Source organism: Camelus bactrianus, chromosome 17 (genome assembly GCF_048773025.1).
Source record: "Camelus bactrianus isolate YW-2024 breed Bactrian camel chromosome 17, ASM4877302v1, whole genome shotgun sequence".
Taxonomy (NCBI): Eukaryota; Metazoa; Chordata; class Mammalia; order Artiodactyla; family Camelidae; genus Camelus; species Camelus bactrianus.
In genome coordinates this window covers 40,716,777-40,724,344 of record NC_133555.1, presented here as the reverse complement: position 1 = coordinate 40,724,344, position 7,568 = coordinate 40,716,777, and positions in this window count along the sequence as shown.

The window sequence follows — 7,568 nt, the reverse complement described above, 5'->3', positions numbered from 1 at the left end:
TTATGCCATAGCATGGCTCAAAGGTGGTTTCCTTTGCTTTCTTCAATGGCCTGTGTGTTTCCTGGAGGTTGTAATGAATACATTCCAATTTAGATGGTAGCCAATTTTCCTACAAAAACCTTAGAGCTCTACTGAAATAATTTTTGAAGGCATCAACATTTTCCAGAGAATCCAAAGTGTAAATCTGATTCAAGTTGAACCACTCTAGCGTAAACTTGGGGGGGGGTACATATGGTATATTGGGGGCTTCAGAACCTTGTCTGCTCAGTCTTTTCTCTGTTCTTGGGACAGTCCTTGAAGAGGATCAGTGAAGTCCTTCTAGAGAGTAGTATGAAGATCCTTGGACTTGATGTTTGCTATGATCCCTCCAAGCCCTGAGATCCTACAATTACATGAACCAGGAGCTTGTCACTGATGCTCAGAGAACAGGAAGACTCAGTTACCTGGAGAAGTATCACACGCAGTTTGGCCAGTTGATGCTTCTCAGGTTTTCCTCCTCTTCTTTCTGCTCTAGATTGTCTTGTAAGCAATTGTAGAGACACAAGTGGGGTACCAGGATGAATTCGTTACTGTGTATTGTGACCCCTACTAGAGTTAAGCTAAAATCTCTAGTTATCATGGACAAATGTCATCCTGCTAGAAAAACTCCCTTCTCTGAAACAGAGTTTATACATGCTTTCTCTTCAGAATCATCATTTTCTGAAGGCTCTGTATTAGACCTGCTAAAAACGCTCTACAATGTTCCTTCCTGCTTCTTCCTAATTGGCTTCCATAAGCTTTTGTCTACATTGACAAATTCTGAACTCCTTTCTGAGTGTCTGGTCTGATGCCTGAGTGGTCTTTACACACCAATAAACCATTTCTAATCATGGTGCTCCTTAGTATGAATATAATGCTTTCATTTTTTCCCCCTAAACTCTTTCAAATCCATTAGCTCATCCGACTCATTCTTCCTGAGCTAAGATGGGAAGGCATTCTCAAAAGTGTTTTATTTTTTACAGGACAAAACTAAGGCTAGGAAAAGTGAGGTGACTTGTCGAAGGTCTCGTTGAGAAAACTAGACTTAAGATTCATGTTTCCTCATTCTTCAGACAAATAAACATGGTCTGCTAGGTTTCCCCCAAATCTATAATTAATATAGATTAAATTAACCTATATTTCATTACCAACCAATGATATTAGCAACATACTAGCGAGTATAAGGGGTTACTGTCACCTTAATTATGGGGGCAGAGGCCTTTCCATCAAGTTCCTATGTCTGTTTTAGTGGTTACTGACATTTTTGAGTCATTGACCATGTGAGTTGTGACTTTACAATTAACTAAGATCCCTGCCACATTCGGAAGGCTGATGAGGTAATTTATGTGACCATGGAAGATGGGGAGCAGGAGGAAGAGTAACTAATTTAAAGGTCTGGGGTACTTCGTGGTTCCTCCAAGGCACCTGGAAAACCAACCCAGTCTCCGGTGTGTAAGGAATAAGGGCAAATGATGGCAGTCAAGTGGAGTGACCATGTTATTGTGACTCATTTGGGGACAAAACTTGATTCCAAGTCGAAGCAATTATCTTTTTTTGCTTTCATGCCAGGACCTGGCATCAGAAAAGGGCAAACTGCCTCTGAACATCCCCCAGAAATGCCAGGAAGGCCAGTCAAGGTCTTCCGCTCACAGAAGAAGTGGCAGAACACACTGCTGGCAACAGAAGGTTGTTCCTCCCTCCCGAGAACACACTTGACTGCACGTGGGAGGGGTGTTGGAGAAGGACAGCCCAATGGACACAAGGAAACTATTTCACACCCATCATCTCTTTGGAGACTCACGTCGCCTCTGAGGTGGGCATACTTACAGCAGCCTTGTAAGTAAGGACACTGGAGCTCAAAGAAGTTAGTAAATTACCCAATTAGTAAGTGCTGGAATTCAGAAGGGACCCAGGTTTGTCTGAATCCAAAGCCTTGACTTAATCAACATGTTAAACTGCCCTGGGATCCACCTCTTGATCAAACAGGCAGGTCCTTCACCATCTGAATGCATGATTCCTCTGTTTAAAACACCCATTCTTCACCCGCAAGCAAGGATGATGCTTCTGCTTTGCAGCAACAGCATGAGGATTGAATAAGGAACTAGGGGGAATGTCTGGCCTGTGGCAGCCAGTCATCCTTCATTGACTGATTTTATGTGGCCATTGTGTTTTCATACCATTAATGCAGAAACTATTTATTGATCCATAGAATCAGCCATTACTTATTTGTTGATCATTTCCATGTGCCAGGCACAGTGCTTGGTCATTTCTAGTTACTATTTTATGGAACCCTTACAATAACTCTACAATGTCAATATTATCATCTTCGTTTTACAGATGAGGAAATAGACTCAGAAAGACTGAGTGATACTAAAAGGCCAAGTCTCTGAAAATTAATTTCCCCAAAGCCATTTCACTGAAGTTTGCTAACTTTTTAAGGATTTTTAAAAAATGTTTATTTTTGCATCCGCACTGTCCCTCCTGTACTAGCCTTTACATGCTCCTGCCTCTTTATATCATATGAAAGTGGATGACATGGCCCTTAAGTGCAAAACACAGTGTTGCATAGTGTCTTCCCTTGCACATGCCCTGCTTCTTTTCTGGAAATCATTCAGGGAGTTGTCTTACTCCAGTTTATTTTCCTGAGAGTTTATAGGGAATTGTTATTCAGTTAAAATACACCAATGATTGATCAGTAGATAATTGGATAAATTTATGAAAAGCTACTTATTTATGAAAAGCTGAATTTCACCCTATTGACCCAGGACAGGCTGGGAGGTAGTTTCTTATCGTGCTATTATTGTTGGTGATGTTTTACCAGATGGCAGGTAACTGACACCAAGGACTTGGAATGAACCCTTGTTCAGTATATTTGGAATTTAAAACAAAACTGATTCTTCTTGATCTTAGGAGTCTGTGTGCAGAGAGCAGGATGATTTCTGGGGAAGCCAGACCTGGCATCCAGTAAATCCCATGTTTTTAAAAAAGGCAACAATGCACATTATTTATTTTCAGCTTGGACTAGTCTGGCAAAGTCTCCCTCATATAATAGAAAGACTAGGGCTGGCTCTGTTCCCCTTTCTTCACTCTCTAGTCTAAACCACAAATGCTCTGCTCTTTCCCTCACCACACTCCACCTTTATACATGTCAATTTCTGCTTCTTAAATCCCTCATGTCACAGTCCGCTTCTATGTAACCTTCCACTACTGCCCAAGACAAATCCTCCAATATCTCTTTCTCAGTCATTAAAACAACCTTCCAAAAGCTCTTCCACCTCCACCTCCACCTCTTCCTCACCCCAATCTATTCACAGCACAAACGAACCATCCATCTAAAACAGAAATGCCACAGGGTGTCACTCTGCAGCGCATAGGCTCCTTGTCACCCTAAGAATAAAACGCACATGAAAATGTATGGCAGCCAAATTCTTCACGGTTGGGACCCAGCCTCTTCCCCACCTGGACTCTCTCCTCCTGCCAGAGTGAATCAGGGAAGTTGCCAAACATAGCAACCTCTCCTCATGTCTGGGTCTTTACACATGCTGTTCCCTCTGTCTAGAATGATGTTCCCCCTTCTCTGTCTGACCACCTCTTACTCATGCTCCTCCGAGTCATCGTGATGCAGTTTCAGGTACTCACATAGCACTTCCGCCAGAGTAGCAGCCATGCTAGACTGCACTGATCGTGATCCCTTTTGTGGCTTCACTGTGAGACGAACTCATGAAATGCAAGCACACAACAGGTCAAATAAATCTTTGCTGAAGGACTGTGTGAAAATTAGATGGTTTGCACTTTTACCCACGGAAGATAACCCCCACCTCCAACTGAAGGCAACTAGAAAACTTGAATAAAGGAAAAAAAAACTCTTAAAGGCAAGGAAGAAGAAGCAAGATTGGGAAGAATGACTGAACTGAATCCAGAGAGCAGTGAAGATTTATAGATATGTGCTCAACTAATTTGATCGGTCACCTGTGATACAGGTATTATAGCAAAGAAAACTTATCGGAAAGTCTTATTCCCAAATAAAGATGCAAATAAACCTAAGTATTAGCAAATTGAATATAGTAATATTTTTAAGTGGCAACACACAACACCAAAGTGTTTTTGTTCCAGGAATGCTAGGTTAATTTAACATTTGAAAAATCAAACAATGAAATCATCCATGGTAATAGAATAAAGCAGGAAAATCACGTGACCATTTCAAGGGCTGCAGACACATTTTTAACCTAACGCAATATCCATTCTTATAAGGGCACTTCAAGAACTAGGAATAGAATGAAAGTTCCTTACTCAGATAGAAGGTATCTACAAAATACCTTCAAGCAAACAAAACACTTGAAAGTCAAGTAGAGAAAGCTTGCTCACTGAGATCAGAAACAAGACAAGGATGCTCACCATCATCAACTTAATCCAACACTGTTTTAGAGGTTCTAGTCAGGGTCATAGGGCAACAAAAAGAAATAAAAATTTTGGAGATTGGGTATGATTAAATAAAACTGATATCATTCACAAGTAATGTACTTGTTTATGTAAAAATATCTAAGATGCTAAGAATCCAAAATTCATGTCACTGTTCTATTACCATAAACCTAGTTGCTTTAAACAGCCTACATTTACTATCTCACAATTTCCATGGGTCAGCAGTCCAGGCACATCTCAACTGGGTCTCCTGCTAAGGGTCGTAGCAGGTGGCTATTCAGGTGTCAGCGGGGGCTGTGATCTCTCATCGGAGGCTCAGAAACTTCTTCCCCATTCATGCAGCAAAATTCATTCCTGCCAGCTGTAGAAATTTCTGCAGCTTGTTTCTTCTTTGAGGCTAACAGGAGAATTCTCTGAACTCAGAGAAGGCCCCAGTCTATCCTTTAAAGTGTTCCTTTGATCATAATCACCCAGGTAATCTTCCTTTTGATTAACTTAAAGTCAACTAGTTAGGCACTTTATGCACATCTGCAAAATTCCCTCACAGCAGCATGCAGACTGCTGTTTGAATAACTGGAGATTGTATTTCAGCTTTGTCCAGTTGACACGTGAAAAAGCCATCACAGCTTGGCAAGTTTATTGAATAACCATTAATAATAAAAAATCAACTCTCTGTATCCCAGAAATCATTCATAATGACATAAAAATATACAATGCGTAGTAACAGATCTAACAAAAGATGGGCGGAAGTTTATGTAAAACAATACATGTTATTGAGCTAAATTAAAGAAGAGCTGAATAAATGGAGGAATAAATCATGTTCATGGACTGGGAGATTCAATACTGTGAAACTCAACTTTCTTAAAACTGGTCTATAAAGGCAATGCAATTCCAATAAAAATGCTAAAGATGTTGTGGAAAATGATAAGGTGATTCTAAAATTTATATGGAAATACAAAGAAACAAAAATAGACAATATAGTCTTGAAAAAGTAAATAAATTGGGAAAACTTTCTCTACAAGATATTGACATTTATCATAAAGTCAATTTATCATGAAGTCAATGAGTCATTTGTACAAAAATGTGCAGATAGACCACTGGAACAAAAGACCCCAGAAACAAACCCACGTATATACAATACTTGCTTTATGACAAAGGTGCCACAGCAGAACAGTGAAGGAAATTATAATCTTTTCCAAAAATTGTGCTAGGCAATATGAAACTTGACTGCTATATCATACTATACTAAAAATTAATTCTAGCATTGTAGATCTAATTGTGAAACACCAATCAGTAAAGTTTCACAAGATAAGAGAAGATAACTTTACGACTTCAGAGAAGGGACAAAACTCTTAATATATAGAATTAAAAAACTAATCATAATGTATAGAAGAACACTGATGAATTACACTACATGAAAACTGAGAACTTCTGTTCAATAAATCATTAAATAGGCATGTCAACTGTTTTTCTGTATCTCAGAAACCATTCACAATGACATAACAAATATAAAATATATAGTAGTCAGTCTAACAAAAGATGAGCAAGAAGATTGTAGAAAACAATTTGTTATTATTGCAGTAAAGAAGAACTAAAGGTATATTAAAGATAAATTAAAGGAGATAAATTACAGAAGAAATGATTAAGAAATTAATCTAAAAGTTGAAGAGAAAATTACAGATAAATTAAATAAGAAGATAAGAAGAAAGGGGTAAGAAACCACACAGTGGGAGAATACTTTTGTAGTAGATAAAACTGATAACCTGTTCGTGTTAACATATAAAAAAGACCTCTCATCAATCAGTAAGAAAAGATAGACAACCCAAAGGACAATGGACAAAAAGCTTGAACAGGAATCTCAGAAAAGAATATAAACAAAAATTCAATAAAGGAATAAAAAAAAAAGTTCACCTTCATCAATATCAGGGAGATACTTGTTAAAAACAGTAAGTATGCACCAGAATTGATGAAAAGTAAAAAAAGATTACCACAGCAAGTGTTGTTGAGGATGTGGAGCAACAGGAACTCTCACTCACTTTGTAAAACTGTTTGAAATTCTCTACGAAATCTGAAGCTATCCATAACTTAGGACCCAGTAATTCCACTCCTCAGTATAAACCCCTAGAAATGCACCATGTGAAGCAACAGATGTGAATGCCAAAGTCCGTAACAGCACTATTCGTAGTAGACAGAAGCTGGGAACAACCCAAACGTCCATCAACAGCACAACAGATCGGTAATCCATGACATATTATTTGCTTAAATATGATAGAGCAATGTCACTGAATGAGCAGCTGCTACAGGCAACATGACGAATCTCATAAACACTGTACTGAACCAAAGCACCTGTCTGCAAGAGGATTTTTACATTCTATTTCTTAGAAACATTTTTTTCTCCAAGTAGACAAATGAAGCTACAGTGTTTTGAGAAGAACACTTGGGTGGTATGAGTACAAAGAGAAGCAGGAAGAAATAAGCACATGAGTCAGCACAGGGGTTACTTGGGGAAGGAGAGGTGGGCAGGAACCGGAAGAGATACTCATATAACTGGTGATGTTCTATTTCCTGAACTACGTGGTGAGTACATAGGTGTTTACTTCACCATAGAGCCTTGCTCTGCCTATCTTTGCTCTATTTCATGAAACAAAACAATAAATAAGAATTCAAGTGAATGAATGAATGAATAAAAGAAAAGTTTTTGATAGCCCTGAGGAGCTTTCTCTAACCTTTCCCTCTTCCCACACTTCCGGGGAGGACGGCGAGGAAAAGTGCTGAGATAGGCGTTCCTTCCCTTCTCTCACTGGCGGCTTTGCCTGCCACATACCTGACTGCCCGTGTCGACCCAGTCCCTGTGGCCCCTCCTATGTCTCAGGGAGGGAAGAGCAGCCACCCTGGTCAGCCTAGGGGCTGCTGACCACAGAGGCTAAGGGTGGAGAAAGCTCTGAGGCTGTGAGGGCACTGGAGAGCAGCCCCGTCTCTCCATCACTCCCAGTGGACATTAGCCAGTGGGCAGGTGTTTCTAGCAAACATGCAGCGGGAGGCAGCAGGCCAGACCACCAGGGTCAGTCCTCACAATATATTGCTGGGCCATGTTGCCACCTTCTACCGGTCTGGGCTCTAGTTAAGTCACA